Source organism: Crinia signifera, chromosome 3 (assembly GCF_055691185.1).
Source record: "Crinia signifera chromosome 3, ASM5569118v1, whole genome shotgun sequence".
Classification (NCBI taxonomy): Eukaryota; Metazoa; Chordata; class Amphibia; order Anura; family Myobatrachidae; genus Crinia; species Crinia signifera.
In genome coordinates, this window is record NC_139219.1 from 327,303,315 (window position 1) to 327,327,766 (window position 24,452).

General features: G+C 48.9%; 1 protein-coding gene across 2 annotated transcripts in view; it reads left to right on the forward strand.

Annotated features, from left to right (window-relative positions):
* Positions 1-24,452, forward strand: part of SCARA5 (scavenger receptor class A member 5) — a 242,054-nt gene that overhangs the window by 41,690 nt on the left and 175,912 nt on the right. The window contains exon 1 of one of the 2 annotated variants that reach the window (XM_083178846.1): positions 22,787-22,903. The exons of the other annotated variant lie outside the window; for it this stretch is intronic. The gene's annotated coding sequence lies outside the window, so the exon portion shown is untranslated. Of the gene's footprint in view, positions 1-22,786; positions 22,904-24,452 lie in introns of those variants that run through there. 2 annotated transcript variants of the gene reach the window in all.

The window sequence follows — 24,452 nt, forward strand, 5'->3', positions numbered from 1 at the left end:
CAAGGGTTTTGTGCTCATTGCCAGGGATTACGTGCTCATTGCCAGGAGTTTCGTGCTCCTTGCCAGGGGTTACTTGCTCTTTGCCTGGAGTTACATTCTTGTAGCCAAGGGGTTTCTTGCTCTTTTCCAGGGGTTTCTTGATCTTTGCCATTGGAGTTAGGGTTATGCTGTGGTTAGGTGCTGGGTTAGGGTAAGGCTAAGAATTAGTCTCAGGTTAGGGTTATGCTGTGGTTAGAGGTTGGGTTTGGCTGAGGTTAGAGGTTGAGTTAGGACATTGCTGTGGTTAGGACATAGGTCAGGGTTACACTGCGGTTAGGGTTTAGATTATGCTGTGGTTAGGTCTTCAGTTGGGGTTATGCTGTGGTTAGGCCTTTGGTTGGTTTTTGGGTTATGCTGTGGTTAGGGCTTTGGTTAGGGTTACAGTATGCTGTGGTTAAGGCTCCATTTGGGGTTATGCTGTGGTTAGGAGTTGGCATAGGATAGGCTTAGTTTAAGGGTTGTCTTATGCTGTGGTTAGGGGTTGGGTTTGGCTGAGGTTATAGGTTGGGTTAGGATATTGCTTTGGTAAAGGCTTAGGTTTGTGTTATGCTGTGGTTAGGGCTTCAGTTAGGGTATGCTGTGGTTATGAGTTGGGATAGTTTAGGCTGAGGTTAGCAGTTGGGTTAGGGTTATGCTGTGGTTAGGGGCTGGGTTTGGATGAGGTTATAGGTTGGGTTAGGATATTGCTGTGGTTAGGTCTTAGGTTAGGGTTATGCTGTGGTTAGGGGTTGGATTAGGATTATGCTGTGATTATGGTTTGGGGTATTCTGTGGTTAGGGCATATGTTAGGGTCATGCTAAGGTTAGGCTGAGGTTAGGGGTTGGGTTAGGGTTAGGCTGAGGTTAGGAGTTGGGTTAGGCTGAGGTTAGGAGTTGGGTTAGGGTTAGGCTGAGGTTAGGAGTTGGGTTAGGGTTAGGCTGAGGTTAGGAGTTGGGTTAGGGTTAAGATGAGGTTAGGAGGTGGGATAGGTTAGGCTGAGGTTAGGGGTTGGGGTAGGTTATGCTGAGGTTAGGGGTTGGGGTATGTTAGGCAGGGGTTGGGTTTGTGTTATGCTGTGGTTAGGGCTTCAGTTAGGGTATGCTGTGGTTATGAGTTGGGATAGTTTAGGCTGAGGTAAGCAGTTGGGTTAGGGTTATGCTGTGGTTAGGGGCTGGGTTTGGATGAGGTTATAGGTTGGGTTAGGATATTGCTGTGGTTAGGTCTTAGGTTAGGGTTATGCTGTGGTTAGGGGTTGGATTAGGATTATGCTGTGATTATGGTTTGGGGTATTCTGTGGTTAGGGCATATGTTAGGGTCATGCTAAGGTTAGGCTGAGGTTAGGGGTTGGGTTAGGCTGAGGTTAGGAGTTGGGTTAGGGTTAGGCTGAGGTTAGGAGTTGGGTTAGGATTAAGATGAGGTTAGGAGGTGGGATAGGTTAGGCTGAGGTTAGGGGTTGGGGTAGGTTATGCTGAGGTTAGGGGTTGGGGTATGTTAGGCAGGGGTTGGGTTTGTGTTATGCTGTGGTTAGGGCTTCAGTTAGGGTATGCTGTGGTTATGAGTTGGGATATTTTAGGCTGAGGTTAGCAGTTGGGTTAAGGTTATGCTGTGGTTAGGGGCTGGGTTTGGCTGAGGTTATAGGTTGGGTTAGGATATTGCTGTGGTTAGGTTGTAGTTTAGGGTTATGCTGTGGTTAGGGGTTGGATTAGGATTATGCTGTGATTATGGTTTGGGGTATTCTGTGGTTATGGCATATGTTAGGGTCATGCTAAGGTTAGGCTGAGGTTATAGGTTGGGTTAGGGTTAGGCTGAGGTTAGGAGTTGGTTTAGGGTTAAGATGAGGTTAGGAGGTGGGATAGGTTAGGCTGAGGTTAGGGGTTGGGGTAGGTTATGCTGAGGTTAGGGGTTGGGATAGGTTAGGCAGGGGTTGGGTTTGTGTTATGCTGTGGTTAGGAGTTGGGATAGGTTAGGCTGAGGTTAGGGGTTGGGATAGGTTAGGCAGGGGTTGGGTTAGGGTTATACTGCGGTTAGGGTTTAGATTATGCTGTGGTTAGGGCTTTAGTTGGGGTTATGCTGTGGTTAGGCCTTTGGTTAGTTTTTGGGTTATGCTGTGGTTAGGGCTTTGGTTAGGGTTACAGTATGCTGTGGTTAAGGCTCCATTTGGGGTTATGCTGTGGTTAGGAGTTGGCATAGGATAGGCTGAGTTTAAGGGTTGTCTTATGCTGTGGTTAGGGGTTGGGTTTGGCTGAGGTTATAGGTTGGGTTAGGATATTGCTTTGGTAAAGGCTTAGGTTTGTGTTATACTGTGGTTAGGGCTTCAGTTAGGGTATGCTGTGGTTATGAGTTGGGATAGTTTAGGCTGAGGTTAGCAGTTGGGTTAGGGTAATGCTGTGGTTAGGGGCTGGGTTTGGCTGAGGTTATAGGTTGGGTTAGGATATTGTTGTGGTTAGGTCTTAGGTTAGGGTTATGCTGTGGTTAGTGGTTGGATTAGGATTATGCTGTGATTATGGTTTGGGGTATTCTGTGGTTAGGGCATATGTTAGGGTCATGCTAAGGTTAGGCTGAGGTTAGGGGTTGGGTTCGGGTTAGGCTGAGGTTAGGAGTTGGGTTAGGGTTAAGATGAGGTTAGGAGTTGGGATAGGTTAGGCTGAGGTTAGGGGTTGGGGTAGGTTATGCTGAGGTTAGGGGTTGGGATAGGTTAGGCAGGGGTACGGTTAGGGTTATGCTGTGGTTAGGAGTTTGAGTAGGTTAGGCTGACGTTAGGGGTTGGGGTACGTTATGCTGAGGTTAGGGGTTGGGATAGGTTAGGCAGGGGTTCGGTTATGGTTATGCTGTGGTTAGGAGTTTGAGTAGGTTAGGCTGACGTTAGGGGTTGGGGTAGGTTATGTTGTGGTTAGGGGTTGGGTCAGGTTGAGGTTATGGGTTGAGTTAGGTTGCAGTTAGGGCAAGGTTAAAGTAAGGCCTTAAATTTATGAAAAATGCTATGTTGAGCTGTTGACTGCCAACACATCACATGTTGATATAATGTCCACATTGACATTCTGATGTAGACATGGGTGTGCCAGGGGTACAGCTGTCCCGGGCCCCGGCCTCTGCAGGGGCCTGGGCAGCTGCCCACAGCGGCATGGCCCCCCCCCGCACCCGCACAGTATCCCCCACCCAGTGCTGGCGGCCAGGCGCACACAATGCACGGTGCAGCCTGCAGAGCGCCGAGCCTAGGATACAGAGGGGCTCGGCTCTCTGCAGGCTGCACTGTGCAGTGAGTGCTCCGAGTCCCAGAGGGAGAAGATGCTGCGCTGCCGCCACCGCTGGTAAGTAATAGTAATGGGGGGGCGGGGTGCCGCTGGGGGCCCGGGCTGAAGGTCAGTCCCGGGCCCCAACATTACTAGTGGCGGCCATGGATTCAGTAACGCCAGTAATCTTAACAGGCAGTCTTTTCTGTTAAAATGCGACTTATTTGCAAAGCAATGCAAAAAGGACGCACAAGCAGCTTCTACCGATTAAAATGATCCTATCACTGTAATGTAACATTTTGTAAGCAGATACAGTCAAACATAGAATATAGGCATGCTGCATATCATTTTAATCATTTGAAGGTTAATTTTAACTGAAAAAGTTGCATGCAAAGTCGCATGTCACGAATCACGTCACTGAAAAAAGTGGGTGCAGCATGTGACCCCCTGGAAACATACATTGTAAATACACCACTGGTTAGGAGCGGATTGGCTGTTATTTTTATCTCCGTCCATTTTTCACTGTGCAAGCTTAGTAAATACACCTCTAAGTTATTGGCAATGTTCTAGCCTACATGGGATTAGGATAAAGATCCATGCGTGATACATGAAATGTTGATGCATTTTGTTTACAAATTGTTACATGCGAAGGGGGATTATTGGCCGCGTGTTACATATCACGGGTTAGTGCGGTTTGGCGATGATATTTCTTGAGTAATGCTCTCCCGGCTTTAGAACCATCCGTCTCCTGGAGAAACTATAAAGATCTTCTGCTTTGCTCACAATCTATCGCCGTGTCCCTAAATAAACTTACTCCACGTGGAAAGGTGATGATTACGGGCACGTGATTCCCACATGATCGCAGCGTATGGCGTTTGTCTGCTAACGATTAGCAGATTTCTTTTTTTTTACCCTCTTTATTACTCAGGTAATTTTATTATTGAGAAACAGATGGGACCGGCTACAGGGGTAACGGCAATATTTTACTGACATTATTATCAGATCCCCAGAGAACAAAGGCGATTTGGCTGAATCCGCTGTAACCCGCCCACTCCCAGAACTTTGTCCTGGTTCCCGCAGCTGTGCAAGCAGAGAACGATTGTTAGCATGATCCATATATATGTTCAGTCCCATCTGTGACCGAGGGGAAAGGAAATATTTTTCTAGTGAATATTACAAAATTCCAGATTCACAGCACTGACCCCGCGTGTGCCAAACGCTCCGCTCTCTGAGGTTCTGAGGCTTCTGGGATAAGGGGAAAGGATTTTACGTGCTATTAATACAATCTCATGTATTCATTATGTCGGCATCTCGACACAAGCACCAAATGTACATGTCTAATGAGAACATATGAATATTATTTGAAGTCTGAGGGGGCAACATTCTGGATTTCTTTGCCCCCCTCTTTTCTGAAAGACTTCGGATGTTGTTGACATTTTCAGAATATACATGATGTCTGTCTCAGCGGCGGCTCTTACCTCTGCGGAGGAGGGGGGCTGCCACGATGCCGCCTCCCCCGCTCCGCGGCCGCCGCTGCTGTGCTCCCCGCTGCTGCAGCCACCCCAAATGAATCCCGTCCGCCGGTCCCCTACGCGGGGCCAGCTCATGCGCAGTAGCTTCTTACATACTGCGCATGCACTGGCCCGAGCCTCTATGGGCTGCTTTTGCCGCAGCCCCCGGAGGCATATTCTGTATCGTCCGCGGTACTGCGCATGAGCAGAACCTGTTTTTGGGGCTTCCCCGCAGCTGCTCATAGAGAGGCATCCTGGAGGGAGGGAACACCTCCCAATGGGACTGCCTTGAGTGACTGGCAGGTCGGACTTCCAATGGGAAGTCACTGCCAGTCACAGTGAAGCAAGTGCAGTCTCACGGATCTGGCTTCACTTAGGCAGAGACAGTGGCCCATAGGTAAAAACCGCCACTGGTCTGTCTTAACAAATCAGAAAATGATGACTGAAATCTAAATGCTACGTGTTTAACACCTGATTCAGAACTGTTCGATCGTCTGCATATACCGGCAGTCTAGCGTGCAAGCTGATGCGTTCCCATACCCATCCGCCCGCGTACTGCCGAACAGGAGAGAAATCATTCCATTGGTCGAATTATTTTTCTCCCCTTTATTCCGTCCGCTATCCGTCGAATTTGCGGTGGGCTCTGACGTCATGTGACGGCAGCCAGCCGCCCCCGAGCAGGCATCGACACCTGCATTTGTAGGGGTATTCCCAGCATTTTCATGGCGCACCCACCATTTTTGTTGGCACGCCCATGAAACGCTGAGTGTACCCCCTGCATCCACCCATTCCCTGCCCCGGGCCCTCCCTTCCCGGAGCAAATGACTCAGCAAATATGGAACTCGCCAAAGTCGTTCGCTCCCGGTTTTGCCCATGCGCATAATTGCTTATGCACAAACCCCCAACATCAGGGACAGGGGGGCAAATTTGGGTCTGAATCGCCCCATAAGATTGCTAAGAGTACTGATTTTAACTTTTACATTTCCACCATGATTTAATCTAAATTGAAATAGCACCATAAATAGTGGTATCTTGGGTAGTAATATGGACTGTGTCTGGGTCGGCACCCTATAGTCAACAGTCGGTGGGTTGACATACTCATGGTCGACACATGTTTTAGGTCGACGATGGGATGGACACAGTCAAAAGGTTGACAAGTTTTTTTGCTCTAATCCTGCATTTCTCTTGGCATTCAAACTGCATTCACTGTTACCTTTAGCTGCTGCAGCACATCTTTGCTATTGCTATTGCTATTGCTGATTAGAAAATACAATCGTTCAATCACTTCACAAATGTAAACCTCGTCTGTCATTCTCGTTTGCTCCTCCGAACCAGATTGTGATCGAGGAGCAAAGGACAGACTCTACTATGGCAGTGTAGAAGATGAGCAGCAGCTCCTGCGGGATGTTGAATTTCTTGAGTTGCCTCAGGAAGAACAACCGCTGCTGAGCCTTCTTGACAGTTGTAATGATGTTGGGACCCCATTTGAGGTCGCAGGAAATCTTTGTTCCTAGGAATTTGAAGGAGTCGACCCTCGACACTACTCTGTCAGATATTATGAGTGGGTGCATAGCATTTGGTTTCCTTCTGAAGTCCACCACAATCTCCACCGTTTTGAGGGGGTTGAGGTCAAGGTGGTTTCCGCTACACCATTTAGTTAGCTGATCCACCTCCCGTCTGTATGCCGACTCGTTTCCATCCATGATTAGGCCGATAACCGTTGTGTCGTCTGCAAATTTTATCATTTTTACTGACTGTTCTGCACAGTGATGTAACACCCAAATACATTGGAGGCATTGGCCTCCGGGCTCCAGCCGTCAAAGGGGCACCAAGAAAGGAGGCTGCTGAACCAGGACAGATCTCTCTCAATTCCTATTATTGGTCATTGGTACAAGGAGTATAGGGGGCATGCATGCTGCAGCTCAGGGTATATTGTATCCATGCCCCCTCTTGGCACACCTGTGTATGTAAATGCCAACATACTGTAGGTTCTACATATTAAATACTGCAGTGGCTTTCACGTGTGCTGTACATACAAACCCCAGTAGTGATGGATCCCCTCAGCAGTGCCCTTCATTGTCTCCTCCTCTGGATGTGCAAATGTTTCCCACAAACTTAGACAAGTTTTGTGGTCTGGACTCTCTAGATCTCTCTGACCGATAATTGGCGCCACTTTCCGGGTTAGTTGGAGTTTAGTCTTGATATCAGTGTAGAGGATGGCGCTGTTATATGTCAGACGTCAGTGACTCGGCCCTGTTACTGTACTGCACATACGCGCTAACCATGCTTCTGTCAACTTTTCACCTTCTTTGAGTTTTGCTGTCTCCGTAAACACGTCGCTGTTATCTGTGAGACTCCTAGTACTGCTGACACCGGTTACATACAGTAAACTGACAAATCTGGAGGCTGGCCTGGTGTTGTATCTCTGGACATCATGTCCGACCCTAGTTCCAACACGCTTATGAATGTTCTATCCAGCTCCGCTTTATCTGGGGTGAGGTCACTGACAGCGGATCAGGGTATTAGGCTGCGGCCAAGCCATACAGTGCTGTAATGAACATACAGTATCTGCCCGTTTATCTCGGAAACGCCCGCTCCCACGTCATGTTTGGAAACCGAATGTCACAATAATCTAATCTGGGATTTGCTGAAAAATTCCCTGTTAAATGAAATACTGCTGTAATCAGAACCATCATATTTAGTTTCTTCGCGTTTTTCTCATTCTGAAGTTCTTCCAGTTTCTTGTTGGTAATAATATTTTGCATTAGGTTTTCGGAACAATATATTTGTATAATGTCTGTGTGTGGAATATATTATGTCAATGAAATGAGATCTGTACATCCAGATATTATTGACATCAAACAATGAGTAACAAATGATGTCACTTTTGGAGTTTTTCTGAAAACTGTACATAATACCTCCAGAAGGGGGAGTTAAGCCGGTTACGCAGTAGACTAGAGGTGGCCAAACCGGTCCTTGAGCCACCTGTGGATCTGTAGAATGTGTCAGTTAGTAGCACAGGTTTGAAAATGTCACAGTTAGTAATGACTTCACCTGTGCACCAGGTAGGTGGTGTAGGAAACGTGACAGTTAGTAATGACTGCACCTGTGCACCAGCTAGGTGGTCTAGAAAATGGGACAGTTAGTAAAAAAAAACTACACCTGAGCACCAGCTAGGTGGTCTGGAAGCATGACAGTTAGTAATAACTACAACTGTGCACCAACTGGGTGGTCTGGAAACCATGACAGCCAGTAAACCTGTACACTGGCTAGATCTGGTAAATGAGACAGTTAATAATGCCTGCACAAATGCACCAGCTGGGGGGTCGGGGAAATGTGACAGTTAGTAATGACTACAGCTGTGCACCAGCTAGGTGATCTGGGGAATGTGACAGTTAGTAATGACTGCACCTGTGCACCAGCTAGGTGGTCTGGGAAATGTGACAGTAAGTAATGACTGCACCTGGGCTCCAGCTAGGTGATCTGGGAAATGTGACAGTTAGTAATGACTGCACCTGTGCACCCGCTAGGTGATCTGGAAAATGTGACAGTTAGTAATGACTACACGAGGGCCATCTTAACAGCATTGTAAGCCCCGGGCAAAGCAATGCACTTATGCCCCTACTAGGGGCCCTCTACTCATCCATTCTCTGGGAAATGTGACAGAGAGTAATGACTGTGCACCAGCTAGGTAATCTGGGAAATGTACTGTAACAGTTAGTAATGACTGCACCTGTGCACCAGCTAGGTGATCTGGGAAATGTGACAGTTAGTAATGACTACACCTGTGCACCAGCTAGGTGATCTGGGAAATGTGACAGTAAGTAATGACTGCACCTGGTCTCCAGCTAGGTGGCCTGGGTAATGTGACATTTAGTAATGACTGCACCTGTGCACCAGCTAGATGGTCTGGGAAATGTACTGTAACAGTTAGTAATGACTGCACCTGTGCACCAGCTAGGTTGTCTAAGCAATGTACTGTAACAGTTAGTAATGACTGCACCTGTGCACCAGCTAGGTGGTCTGGGAAATGTACTGTAACAGTTAGTAATGACTGCACCTGTGCACCAGCTAGGTGGTCTGGGCAATGTACTGTAACAGTTAGTAATGACTGCACCTGTGCACTAGCTAGGTGGTCTGGGAAATGTGACAGAGAGTAAAGACTGCACCTGTGCACCAGCTATGTGGTCTGGGAAATGTACTGAAACAGTTAGTAATGACTACACCTGTACACAAGCTAGGTGATCTGGGTAATGTGACATTTAGTAAAGACTGCACCTGTGCATCAGCTAGGTGGTCTGGGAAATGTACTGTAACAGTTAGTAATGACTGCACCTCTGCACCAGCTAGGTGGTCTGGAAATGTACTGTTACAGTTAGTAATGACTGCACCTGTGCACCAGCTAGGTGGTCTGGGAAATGTACTGTAACAGTTAGTAAAGACTGCACCTGTGCACCAGCTAGATGGTCTGGGTAACATGACAGTAATGACTGCACCTGTGCACCAGCTAGGTGGTCTGGGAAATGTACTGTAACAGTTAGTAATGACTGCACCTGTGCTCCAGCTAGATGGTCTGGGTAACATGACAGTAATGACTGCACCTGTGCACCAGTTAGGTGGTCTGGGAAATGTACTGTAACAGTTAGTAAAGACTGCACCTGTGCACCAGCTAGGTGGTCTGGCAAATGTACTGTAACAGTTAGTAATGACTGCACCTGTGCACTAGCTAGGTGGTCTGGGAAATGTGACAGTAATGACTGCACCTGTGCACCAGCTATGTGGTCTGGGAAATGTACTGAAACAGTTAGTAATGACTACACCTGTACACAAGCTAGGTGGTCTGGGTAATGTGACATTTAGTAAAGACTGCACCTGTGCATAAGCTAGGTGATCTGGGAAATGTACTGTAAAGGTGCGTACACACGGGGGGAGATATATTGCTAGCAACATATTGCTTGCAATATATTGCTGAGCAATATATTGCTCAGTGTCTCTTTTTCAACAAACGACCAGAGATGGTCGCTGTTGAAAACGAACCTCTGCTGGGGGTGCCGCAGAGGTAATTAGCTGGTCGCAGGAGCAAGCTCCTGCGACCAGCGATTACAATGGGGCAGAAAACGGGAGCGCGCACCCGGAGATTTATCGCCGGGGCACACTCCCAATCACTGGCAATATGGTCGCCTGCGACCATATTCCCAGCGATTATAGCACCTATCTCCCCGTGTGTACACAGCATAACAGTTAGTAATGACTGCACCTCTGCACCAGCTAGGCAGTCTGGGAAATGTACTGTAACAGTTAGTAATGACTGCACCTGTGCACCAGCTAGGCAGTCTGGGAAATGTACTGTAACAGTTAGTAAAGACTGCACCTGTGCACCAGCTAGATGGTCTGGGTAACATGACAGTAATGACTGCACCTGTGCACCAGCTAGGTGGTCTGGGTAACATGACAGTAATGACTGCACCTGTGCACCAGCTAGGTGGTCTGGGAAATGTACTGTAACAGTTAGTAAAGACTGCACATGTGCACCAGCTAGGTGGTCTGGGAAATGTACTGTAACAGTTAGTAAAGACTGCACCTGTGCACCAGCTAGGTGGTCTGGGAAATGTACTGTAACAGTTAGTAATGACTACACCTGTGCTCCAGCTAGATGGTCTGGGTAACATGACAGTACTGACTGCACCTGTGCACCAGCTAGGTGGTCTGCAAAAATGGGACATGTTAACAGAACTGGAGGACCGGTTTGGCCACCCCTGTAGTATATGGTCTACAGCCCGATATATCATTCGGTACTTGTGTAGTTTCACGGCGCCCGATATATCGGATGCAATATTGGCCGATATATCAGATGTGGTATCGGTCGATATATCAGATGCGATATCGGCCGATATATCAATGCGATCCGATGCGATTTTTTTTACCTGTTCATAACCCCATGATCCACTACACATGGAGTTGATTTTATATAGTGTGGCGGGTGCAGTAATCCGCGTCCGCTCGCCACGCTTCGGGCTCGGGCTATATACAGATGGAGTACGGGCCATCCTTGCTGGCGGATCGCCAGAACGTCCCCGCTGGCGACCCGCCAGCAGCCTCGCCAGCGAACATACTGAGACACGCGTGCGTCTTCGTCGCCAGTGCGACGGAAACCCTGTCCGTCTCCGCCTCAGGGAGACGGACAGGGCTAGGGGGGGTTAGGGGGGGTGCGGGCAGGCGGCGGGGACCCCGGGTTACTGGCGGCAAGCCGGCGGGGACCCGGGGGAACGGATGGAAGCGCAGTCGGAAGGGGACCCGCGTGCGTCTCGTGCGCGCTCGTCCCCTTCTCGCCATCGATATGGCGCTGGCGGGGATGGCGGCTGGGGCCGCCAGCGCCATCCCCTGCAAGGATGGCTCGTACTCCATCTGTAGAATCAACATGCGTAGTGGATAGTTGGGTTCTGAACAGGTAAAGATTTGCATCGGATCGCACCAATATATTGGCCGATATCACATCCAATATATCGGCCGATATCGCATACGATACTCCGTAAAACTACACAAGTACCTATCATTCCAACATAAATAGCGTTGGGATGGAGTTGGTATCACTGTGATCGGGATGCTGGCAGCACCGAAATCTCAACACTGGTCACAATGCCCAAATCAGAATCCCGAGCATATCAAACATAATATGCTGGGTTATGTACTAAGGGAGGACAGTTACAGTTAGGCACTAGGGGGATTATTCTGATTCACTCGGAAAGGCACAATCACGCTCTAATGGACAAAACCGTGTTTACTGCAGGTGGGGCTGATGTAACATGTGCAGAGAGAGTTAGATTTGGATGTTTTGTTGTTTCTGTGCAGGGTAAATACTGGCTGCTTTATTTTTACACTGCAATATAGATATCAGTTTGAAGTACACCCCCCCCCACCCAAATCTAACTCTCTCTGCACATGTTACATCTGCCCCACCTGCAGTGCACATGGTTTTATCCATTAGAGAGTGATTGTGTCTTTCTGAGTGAATCAGAATAACCCCCTAAGTGTGGGGGCGGTTATAGGCCCTTATTCTGGTTGGTGCGGTCGAGCCGCATATGCGGCTCCGACCGCACCAGACGAATCCCCGCCCACCATACGGTTCGCCACGGCCGTCCGTACACGGACGGCTGGCGAACCGCACGAAAATGGTGGAGGCGTACGCCTCCACCATGCTGGGAGCTGCCCCCTGCATTCGATGGTCGACGACCATCGAAGGCAGGACCGCACGCCGCGGCAGCTCCCGCAAGCTGAGACCACACGGACAATCGTCCGTGTGGTAGCTTGTATGGGGGCTGAAAGCTGACATCCGGCGACGTCAGCTTTCCGCCCCCATGAGTGGCGTCATGCCCTCATTACCATGCGTACGCCCCGCGTTTGCATGGGAACGCCCATGAAACGCGGGGCGTACACATAGGGAAATGAGGGGATGAAGCCCCTCACGCCCCTATACGCCCCCTTTGCGGCGTCTACATTTTTAACACGGAGAATTCCCCTGCACATGCGCAGAGTGACCTCTGCGCATGTGCAGAGAGAAAACATCGGCGGTACGGCCGCACGCGGGCCGTACCGAGCCGATTAGAATAAGGGCCATAGACAGGCACTAAAGGGAGACAGATAGGGTTAGGCTGGGGGGGGGGGGGGAGGTTTAGGGCTAGGCTGCAGCAGGTAGAAAGGGTTAAGGAAGTTGAAGAAGCGGGCTGGGGTTGGGATACTTACCAATTGGGTGTCGGGATCCTGGCCATAGGCATGCTGTTGTCAGCCTCCTGATCACCAGCATGGTAAGCACCGGGATCCTGACCATAGGCATGCTGTTGTCAGCCTCCTGGTCACCAGCATGGTAAGCACCGGGATCCTGACCATAGGCATGCTGTTGTCAGCCTCCTGGTCACCAGCACGGTAAGCACCGGGATCCTGGCCATAGGCATGCTGTTGTCAGCCTCCTGGTCACCAGCATGGTAAGCACCGGGATCCTGGCCATAGGCATGCTGTTGTCAGCCTCCTGATCACCAGCATGGTAAGCACCGGGATCCTGACAATAGGGCATGCTGTTGTCAGCCTGCTGATCACCAGCATGGTAAGCACCGGGATCCTGGCCATAGGCATGCTGTTGTCAGCCTCCTGGTCACCAGCATGGTAAGCACCGGGATCCTGGCCATAGGCATGCTGTTGTCAGCTTCCTGGTCACCAGCATGGTAAGCACCGGGATCCTGGCCATAGGCATGCTGTTGTCAGCCTCCTGGTCACCAGCATGGTAAGCACCGGGATCCTGGCCATAGGCATGCTGTTGTCAGCTTCCTGGTCACCAGCATGGTAAGCACCGGGATCCTGGCCATAGGCATGCTGTTGTCAGCCTCCTGGTCACCAGCATGGTAAGCACCGGGATCCTGGCCATAGGTATGCTGTTGTCAGCTTGCTGATCACCAGCATGGTAAGCACCGGGATCCTGGCCATAGGCATGCTGTTGTCAGCCTCCTGGTCACCAGCATGGTAAGCACCGGGATCCTGGCCATAGGCATGTTGTTGTCAGCCTCCTGATCACCAGCATGGTAAGCACCGGGATCCTGACCATAGGCATGCTATTGTCAGCCTGCTGATCACCAGCATGGTAAGCACCGGGATCCTGGCCATAGGCATGCTGTTGTCAGCCTCCTGGTCACCAGCATGGTAAGCACTGTGATCCTGGCCATAGGCAAGCTGTTGTCAGCTTCCTGGTCACCAGCATGGTAAGCACCGGGATCCTGGCCATAGGCATGCTGTTGTCAGCCTCCTGATCACCAGCATGGTAAGCACCGGGATCCTGACCATAGGCATGCTGTTGTCAGCCTCCTGGTCACCAGCATGGTAAGCACCGGGATCCTGACCATAGGCATGCTGTTGTCAGCCTCCTGGTCACCAGCATGGTAAGCACCGGGATCCTGACCATAGGCATGCTGTTGTCAGCCTCCTGGTCACCAGCATGGTAAGCACTGGGATCCTGGCCATAGGCATGCTGTTGTCAGCCTCCTGGTCACCAGCATGGTAAGCACCGGGATCCTGTACCCAACCCATATAATGTAGTGTGTATGACTGATCATCGTGCTACCGGCATAGTTAGTGATGTCTACTGTGTGGCCCTGGTGAAGGGTCAATCAGAAGAGATCCCTAGCACTGCGATGCTGCCGAATGCAGCATGGCATCCCCCACTACTCTGTTGCCACCCTGCATCGGCAAGTGCATATGCCCACAATGTCGTCTGGGTACACATTACTCTAGTGTGTACTTTAGTTTAGTCATAATCCTTAGCAGAACTTTTCCCAGTATGCCAATGGCCTCACAAAGTGACTTGATTGGGGGAACAACTTTCCCATAAATAACCCCCTGGTGGAAGCCAGCTGTAGAAGATTTTACGGTACTTGTGTAGTTTCATGGCGGCAGCTTACGCAGTCAGCGTAGCGTTCCTGTCAGAATCAGCGTAGTGTTCCGGTGGCCAGCGTAGTTAGCGTAGTCAGTCAGAAGTAGCGTAGTGTTCCCGTGGCCAGCGTAGTCAGTCAGAAGTAGCGTAGTGTTCCCGCGGCCAGCGTAGTTAGCGTAGTCAGTCAGAAGTAGCGCAGTGTTCCCACGGCCGCTATGTTATCAGCGTACGCAAGTAAATACCGTACTGTTGCCGGAACTGCATCTCTGTCCCCGGGGTCCCCGGCAAGCCTAGTCAGCGCCTCTCTCACACCGCCGGCGCCAGCATGATCCCCTCTCTTTGGCGGAGAGAGGATCATGCTAGCGCCAGGGGAGAGACGCTCCATCTGTTTGACACACAGGAGCGTCTCAGACACTCCAGCAATGAGACACTCCTGCATCTGAGTAGCTATTACGGCAGGGTACAGCAACCCTCCCTGCAGGGTTAGGGGTTCTGTAGCGCCTTTTCATACCCCAACTATCCACGTTGGCGTGGAGTTGATTTTATATAGTGTGCGAGCCCCGCAAGGCAGTGCCAGATTAAGCCTTCAGGGGGCCCGGGGCACTTTAGACAGGGGGGCCCCCTTGCACTTGTCATTACTGGCCGCAAACTGCATGGGGGAATATTACACTGTCAGAACACAGAGTAAAGGCAGTATAAACTTGGTCAATGGGTAACTTCAGGGGATATATAGATATCCCCCCCCCCCCCCCCCCCGTGGGGAGATCTTGCTCCGGTGCTTTCCTGCGGGCAATATGTACAGCCAATATACTAATTTTTTTTGGAGAGTGTGTATATATATATATATATACATATACACATACATACATACATACATACATACCACATGAAAAGCCTGTGTTTGTCCCTCTGCACCTTAATCTGTAAGAGACCTCACAGTCCCAGTGCTGCCTCTGATTAAAAACCCTCCCATGACTAGGCTGCTGCTGTTATCCATGGGCCTGAGAAGCATGTAATGAGCTCCACCAATCAGAGCTCAGCACAAACGTCTCAGCCTCTGCCCTCTGGTGCAAAGTGTCATGGGACTTAGTCAACTCCCAGTAATGCACTGCACACTTGGCTCCCAATGCTCAGCACCATTAATCATTGTCACATTGGCAGATAGGTGAAGCTGCAGCACTACCCCACTGCCATTCACAAAACCTTGTGCCCCCATTATAATCCGGCCCTGCCGCAAGGGGACGCGGATTACCTTACATGTATTTCTGACATTAATGATAGGAGAGCCAATAATCAATAATCTGACCCAGTGACCCTGGGTGGCTGAATCCTTGCCATTCAATGTTGGTCACTAGATTGACTTTTTTGTATATCAGTCAATAGAATGTATACAGTAGCAGTCACAATGATGCTCTTTTCATTGTAAAACAGTCACTAAGATGCTCTCTGTATTGTATAGCAGTCACTAGGATGCTTTCTGTATTGTATAGCAGTCACTAGGATGTTCTCTGTATTGTATAGCAGTCACTAGGATGCTCTCTGTATTGTATAGCAGTCACTAGGATGCTCTCTGTATTGTATAGCACTCACTAGGATGCTTTCTGTATTGTATAGCAGTCACTAGGATGATCTCTGTATTGTATAGCAGTCACTAGGATGCTCTCTGTATTGTATAGCAGTCACTAGGATGTTCTCTGTATTGTATATAAGTCATTAGGATGTTCTCTGTATTGTATAGAAGTCATGGGTGTATGGTTTATTGGTTGTGGCTGCATTACAGTTTTCTGCATGCGTAAGAGGATTCATCTAGTATAACAATCCCTATTCACATAATTGGGCTTTTATACAATGTTATCAATACATTTGCAGCACATCCGATAAAATCTTTGCCTGGATAAGAGATACGCTTTGGCCGGTCTCAGTGCACTTGTGTAATCTATGGTTATCCCATGGAAGGTGTCTTCATATATATTCTGCTGGAATCCTGAACATGTTTTATAGATTAGGATTCATAATACACATCCAAGCCACAATTTATTGAGTTTTCTGAGTGCGGTACATCTGTTTCTCTTTTGTGGCTTTTTGGTTTCAGCATTGACCAGACGCGTTTCATTGGTTCGCCAACAATACATGTTCGAGAGCTGAGAGTGGCGAGGGGGAGTAAAAACATTGAACTTGCTAAGCGTATTATCTTCCCTGTGTCGTATATGCGGCTCCTTTATATCATTTACTCTAGTCAAAACAATTATCATATCATTTACCCAACGCGTTTTATGATTTACTTAGCAAAATCCTATTTCATATGAATTCAATTCAGATGGATACATTTTTAACCACTTAGGTTCAAAAATACAGAGGACACTTTGGTGCCTACGGGACTAATTACACGCTATATTACATGGTATTATTTTACATTTCACTTTATAGCAGTGTAGAGGGCTATGTTCTATACTCAGCTTTGTGGAAAGATAAAGCAGAGAGATATACAGTATAATGCCAGCCAATCAGCTCCTAACTGCTGTGTTACAGGCTGTATTGCTTGGTACTCATTGTGCGTGATAAATGGTGCTCCAGCCAATCAGCCCCCAACTGTAATTTTTCAAACACATGACAGCTCTTCACCGCACCCTCTCCGCCACCGAATTGCGCTCCCCCGCCTCGCAGCATCTATTATAACACTGGGAGGGGGCAGAGCTATGACATGGCAAGCCCCGATTGGCCACCAAGCCGCGAGCCCCGATTGGCTCGCGCTTGGCTCACCATTCAAAATACCTCACCCTGTTTGGAGGAACTTGAATCCTTCCAGATGCAAACTCCTCCATGCTCGTCCGCCCCTGTGCCGCCGGGTTATATGGAGCCACAGCTTCGGGACAGGGGCGAGTAACCCCCTGTCCCTCCACCGCGCTCGGGCAACCTCTCACACCTATGTGCAAGGCTGCAAATAAAAATCATAGCCGTGCACATGGGCGGGATTTTCCCGGGCGGGCTGGCGTTTACTGATTGCTGGGCTCGGAATATTCGCAGTCCAGCGATCAGTTCTGAATCAGGCACCAAGAACAGAAATGCACTGAATAAAATGGCCGCTGCTACCACCCTTGGAATTCAAACTCCGCCCATTATGTAAATATCCTTTAATAATGAAGGATTTTCAGCAAAGTCTTTTGCCTCCTGAACATCTCTCGCTATTTGGGATAATAGCTCAGTGTGTACGCACTACACTGGTGACAGATATATCTATAGCCCCGTGCTACACTTGTGACAGATATATCTATAGCCCGCACTACACTGGTGACAGATATATCTATAGCCCACACTACACTGGTGACAGATATATCTATAGCCCCGCACTACACTGGTGACAGATATATCTATAGCCCCGCACTACACTGGTGACAGATATATTTATAGCACCGCACTACACTGATGACAGATATATCTATAGCCCGCACTACACTGGTGACAGATATATCTATAGCCCACACTACACTGGTGACAGATATATCTATAGCCCCGCACTACACTGGTGACAGATATATCTATAGCACCGCACTACACTGATGATAGATATATCTATAGCCCCCACTACACTGGTGACAGATATATCTATAGCCCACACTACACTGGTGACAGATATATCTATAGCCCCGCACTACACTGGTGACAGATATATCTATAGCCCACACACTACACTGGTGACAGATATATCTATAGCCCCGCACTACACTGGTGGCAGATATATCTATAGCCCACACACTACACTGGTGACAGATATATCTATAGCCCCGCACTACACTGGTGACAGATATATCTATAGCCCCGCACTACACTGGTGACAGATATATCTATAGCCCTGCACTACACTGGTGACAGATATATCTATAGCCCTGCACTACACTGGTGACGGATATAGCTATAGCCCCGCACTCCACTGGTGACAGATATATATATAGCCCCGCACTACACTGGTGACAGATATATCTATAGCCCACACACTACACTGGTGACAGATATATCTATAGCCCCGCACTACACTGGTGACAGATATATCTATAGCCCCGCACTACACTGGTGACAGATATATCTATAGCCCTGCACTACACTGGTGACAGATATATCTATAGCCCTGCACTACACTGGTGACATATTTATCTACAGCACCGCACTACACTGGTGACAGATTTATCTACAGCCCCGCACCACACTGGTGACAGATATATCTATAGCCCGCACTACACTGGTCACAGATATATCTATAGCCCTGCACTACACTGGTGACGGATATATCTATAGCCCTGCACTACACTGGTGACAGATATATCTATAGCCCCGCACTACACTGGTGACGGATATAGCTATAGCCCCGCACTCCACTGGTGACAGATATATATATAGCCCCGCACTACACTGGTGACAGATAGATCTATAGCACCGCACTACACTGGTGACATATATATCTATAGTCCCCACTACACTGGTGACAGATATATCTATAGCACCGCACTACACTGGTGACAGATATATCTATAGCCCCGCACTACACTGGTGACAGATATATCTATAGCCCTGCACTACACTGGTGACAGATATATCTATAGCCCCGCACTACACTGGTGACAGATATATCTATAGCCCCGCACTACACTGGTGACAGATATATCTATAGCCCCGCACTTCACTGGTGACAGATATATCTATAGCCCCGCACTACACTGGTGACATATATCTATATCCCCGCACTACACTGATGACAGATATAACTATAGCACCGCACTACACTTGTGACAGATATATCTATAGCCCTGCACTACACTGGTGACAGCTATATCTATAGCCCTGCACTACACTGGTAACAGATTTATCTACAGCCCGCACTACACTGGTGACAGATATATCTATAGCCCCGCACTACACTGGTGACAGATATATCTATAGCCCGCACTACACTGGTGACAGATATATCTATAGCCCTGCACTACACTGGTAACAGATTTATCGGTACTTATGTAATATCTGGACTCCCGTTTTTCTTATGAGACCGCGTCCCCTCGCGGGGCTCGCTGCGCTCACCACGCTTCGGGCACGGTGGCTCGCTGCGCTCGCCACACTATATAAAATCAACTCCATGCGTAGTTGGATAGTAGGGGTATGAAAAAATGGGGTGCATTTAACATGGGAGTCCAGATAATACATAAGTACCGATTTATCTATAGCTCCGCACTACACTGGTGACAGATATATCTATAGCCCGCACTACAGTTGTGACAGATGTATCTATAGCCCTGCACTACACTGGTGACAGATTTATCTACAGCACTGCACTACACTGGTGACAGATTTATCTACAGCCCCGCACTACACTGGTGACAGATGTATCTATAGCCCCGCACTACACTGGTGACAGATGTATCTATAGCCCCGCACTACACTGGTGACAGATATATCTATAGCCCCGCACTACACTGGTGACAGATATATCTACAGCCCCGCACTACACTGGTGACAGATCTATCTATAGCCCGCACTACACTGGTGACAGATATATCTATAGCCCCACACTACACTGGTGACAGATAGATCTATAGCCCTGCACTACTTTGGTGACAGATATATCTATAGCACCGCACTACTTTGGTCACATATCTATCAGAGATTTTGGCAAAGTCTTTTGAAATAAATATCTCCTAGTGTGTATGGGCCTTTAGTCCTCAAGGGCCCTGGTGCACTGCACATGCTACGCAATGATAGTTCCGCATCCTCCTACATTCCTGTTTCCTAACCAAATGGCACAATTTTAGAAACCCCCCTCCAGTATTGCGTGCGTGTATGGAAGCCATATGAGTACTTATGTACATGCAATTTCTTATCATTTTTTAATAAATGTTTAATAAATTTGCAGAAATCTCCCCCAAAACTTTCTTCATATTGTCATTATGGGGTATTGTGTATCAAATTATGAGGGGAAAAATGAATGTATTCCATTTTGAAATAAGGCTGTAACATAACAAAATGTGGAGAAAAAGTGAAGCGCTGTGAATACTTTCAGGATGCCCTGCAGCAGGTATCGCCAACATACGCCACGGTCCCTCGATTTCCCACAAAAGCAGCTTTCTAATGGGGTTGCTTAGTGATTTACAATCCCGTCGCTAAAGATGACATTAGCCCATAGTCCATGTGCCACCTTACACAGGTTTCCGAAGGAACCCTCCACGGCGTTGGCCGCTTGCACATATGCTGATGGACAGCGGCCCATATACCGTAGCACAGCAGACATCTGAAGCAGGAAGGGGATTGGATAACTATATCCTTCTTGATATCCAGGCCTTAGCGCCTCAGACCTGATACATTTAGACGAACAAAGATTCCTTATTGCCACAAACGTCCGCCAAAACGAATTCTTATTTTGTTGACATATAGCAAATACTAGTAAACAGGGTCCTTTGTCATTTAACTAATAAATATATTCAACTTTGGGTGGCCGGGTACCAGCGGGACTTTACTCAGTAACTCGATGTTGGTGGGCGATGATCAGATACTTCTCAGAACAAGACGTCTTTAGAAAGTTTATAGAAACAGACCAGTGTGTTAGTCTTGATTAAACCTCATGCCAATGGTTACAGCGTCCACACCCTGCAGAGCTGACAGTCTCACATGTTACGTATAAAACAAGCATTGTGGGAAAGCGATTACTCATGTAGAACAAACCAACGTGGGATTGTGGTTATGGGCAGTGTTCAGAATCTGATTATATCTGAGACGCTCCGGCCAAAGTGGACGGAACACCTGCACACACATCTGGAAGAAGTGGCGACAGTCTGTGATACATTGTTAGCCTAGTATAGTTATATATAAGCTCTTTTATTGATCCAGGTCAGACGTTTCGAGTGTCGCTTCGGCTGAGAGTCCTATAAAACGGCTAAATGTCATCTCAGTTCACCGGTCGACCAAGGGAATCTTTGTATCACGCCTTTTCGCTGCGGCGATAAATACAGGGAAACCACCGCAGCCCCCCGAGTGCCGATTCCTTTGCCAATCCTCCGTCCTCCGCCACATTGATTCTGGCCAGGGGTGCCAGATTACCAGCTGTGTAAATGTTTTGTATCCCTAAGAACAAAGCTGTTGCTCATTCATCATTCGGTGTCACAGGAGTTGGAGGAAGAGACAGACAGGCCGGGTAATGGGTGACGGAACGTTGTGTGTATCGCAGATGAGAGGATAAACAAGGAAACAGGACACGTGTGGAGGTTTATGATTGGCTGGATTGCTTTGCAGCGTCTCGTTTTGCTGGTCTCGGGGTCCCTGGGGAGCTCTCTGGCGTTCCATACTGTGGGATACGTCCAGCGCGAGCAGATTCTGGCACGAGAACGCTGCAGATTCTAATTATCAGCCCCAGTTCATCCTGTATAAAGTTACTTTGCGGATCCCAGAGCACTAATTATTTTCTATCTCTGTAATCCGCAGCTTTCACATTAGCTATGTTCATAGAAGGATGGTGGGAATAGGGCACGCTCGCGTTTGGGTTGTTCCCCGGGTAAGAAGGGGCTGGCAGAGTTTTGGTTAAATACATAAAATGACATTTTGAAACTGCAGATGCTCATTAAATAGTCAGATCACCAGGCTCTTCGTACACGGAGACTCTCCGCTAGCCTCCAAACTTCGAAGCGTTCCCTGAAAACTCACCTCTTCAGGCAAGCCTATCGTATTTATATGCCACACGCATAACCCTCTGAGGCACTTATGTATCATATAGCCTTTCTTCTGGACTAATATTAGCCTATGCAAGGGGGCGGAGCAATGACACAGAAATCCGTCAATGGTTCACCGCAGCATTTTTGAAAATCCAAGATGACCACGCCGCTGCCCCCTGGCATCATCTAATATTATCCGTTACTAGGTCGGAGAGACAGTCTATAAGCGGAGGAGTGTCTGAAAGTCCCGGATGAACGACCGCCATGCAAAAGAGCTCAAAGGCCACCACTCACCGGGTAAAGAAATAAGACACCGTGGAAGCCCCGGATCATGGGGTGTGGCCATGCAAAAGTGCTCAAAGGCCACCGGGTGATGAGAAAAAGAAGGCACTGTGGGGGGCGGCGGCCACCCGTAGCCTCGTGCACCTAGTGGGAAATCCAGCACTGTGAACTACAGTGAATTTTTGGATCCCTGCGATCAGGTCTACACCACCCCGCCAGAGTGAAGTCCCCCCCAGTGCAAGAATGCAAACTGCTTAGCATGCCTGCGATTAGCTTCAGATACACATGCATGCACAGACTGCAGGGTGCGCAGTCTGTGCGTAGCCAGGGCCGCTGACAGGGGGGGGTCTATGAGGACAAGTGTCCTGGGCCGGCCACTCTGACAGGAGGGGAGGGCCCGCAGCACCCCCATGCCTCTTCCCCCGGGACCTACCCTATTGCCGGCGGCTTCTAATCCCCATCACATCGGCGGGCTGCGCTTTGTCTCACAGCACATCAGCCCCCTGGCTGGAGCCCAGTTCCACTTCCCAGCAGCGCCTGCCGCCCGTAGGACAGCCAGTAGCCCCTACAATTGCGACGTGACGTGATGTCATTACGCCGCGAGGACGAGGAGCCGGTGGACACTAGCCCCCATATGACCAGAGACCCGGGACACATGGCAGTGCCGCACAGGGCAGCCATCCATTCCCTGCCCAGACAGGGGAGCCTGCGCTGCATCAAGGAGATGCTCCTGCAGGTGACTACAAAGACAAGAAGGGTGAGGTGAGGGAGTGCCTGCTATGTTATAATATATATATTTTTATTGTTTGAATTTTGGGGGGTGGTCTATCTGGGCCGTCCTGGGCCCCACAATATCTAGTGGCAGCCTTGTGCGTAGCCCAGGACTGACTCAGCGGCTGTGATAGAATCAGGCTGATCAGGGGCGGAGCTGACGTCACATGACTTCCCCTCACACACCTGGCCATGCCTGCGTATTATCTGACACTCCCAGATAACAGCCGCTCACCATGTAATGATTCCCCAGTGTGTGCGTAGCCCAGGACTTACTCAGCGGCTGTGATAGAATCAGGCTGATCGGGGGCGGAGCTGACGTCACATGACTTCCCCTCACACACCTGGCCATGCCTGCGTATTATCTGACACTCCCAGATAACAGTCGCTCACCATGTAATGATTCCCCAGTGTGTACAGTGTGTGTGTAGCCCAGGACTTACTCAGCAGCTGTGATAGAATCAGGCTGATCGGGGGCAGAGCTGATGTCACATGACTTCCCCTCACACACCTGGCCACGCCTGCGTATTACCTGACACTCCCAGATAACAGCCGCTCACCATGTAATGATTCCCCAGTGTGTACAGTGTGTGTGTAGCCCAGGACTTACTCAGCAGCTGTGATAGAATCAGGCTGATCGGGGGCAGAGCTGATGTCACATGACTTCCCCTCACACACCTGGCCACGCCTGCGTATTACCTGACACTCCCAGATAACAGCCGCTCACCATGTAATGATTCCCCAGTGTGTGCAATGTGTGCGTAGCCCAGGACTTACTCAGCAGCTGTGATAGAATCAGGCTGATCAGGGGCAGAGCTGACATCACATGACTTCACCTGAACACCCGGGCACGCCTGCGTATTCCCTGACACTCCCAGAAAAAGCCCAACTACCACCCACAACCGCCGGTTTCCTGTCAATCATCTTATTGCAGGACGGCCTCTCGTATACATACTACGGGCGGTGTACATGCGTAGTGTATCGATAATCACCTGGCCTGCCAATTCGCATGCCGTGCGATCCGGCCTGAATTAAGCCTATTGTCTGTGAGCTATAACTCACCCGTAGCAGATGCGCTGCAAAATATGCATGGCCACTGTCTCCTAGCATGATGGAAGGAATGTATACAGGGCGTCCCCAGGAAAGTGTACAGTACTAGGTCTGATTATCCCAACCACTGTAGACTTATAGGGGAAATGTAATAGTCCTTGATTTACAGAAAGTCATTAGATTTAAAGGGGCAATTAGTGTAACCACGTAACCGGCAAACATTATTCTCCCGAAACTGCTCAGAAATTTGTCTGATTGTTATGACTGAATTAGGCAGGGAACATATATGTAAAAGATGTTTTTTATTTTACTCATAACAAATTTTTAAAAAACAACTACTGATACATTGGTCCATCAATGATCTCAACTTTTTTTACCCTGCGGTGACTGCAGACGTGGGTGGCCCTGGGCATATATGACGCTGCAATATCGGGATGTTCTGATCAACGATGGTCTGATGTATCAGACCATCGTTCAGTATCAGTATCAT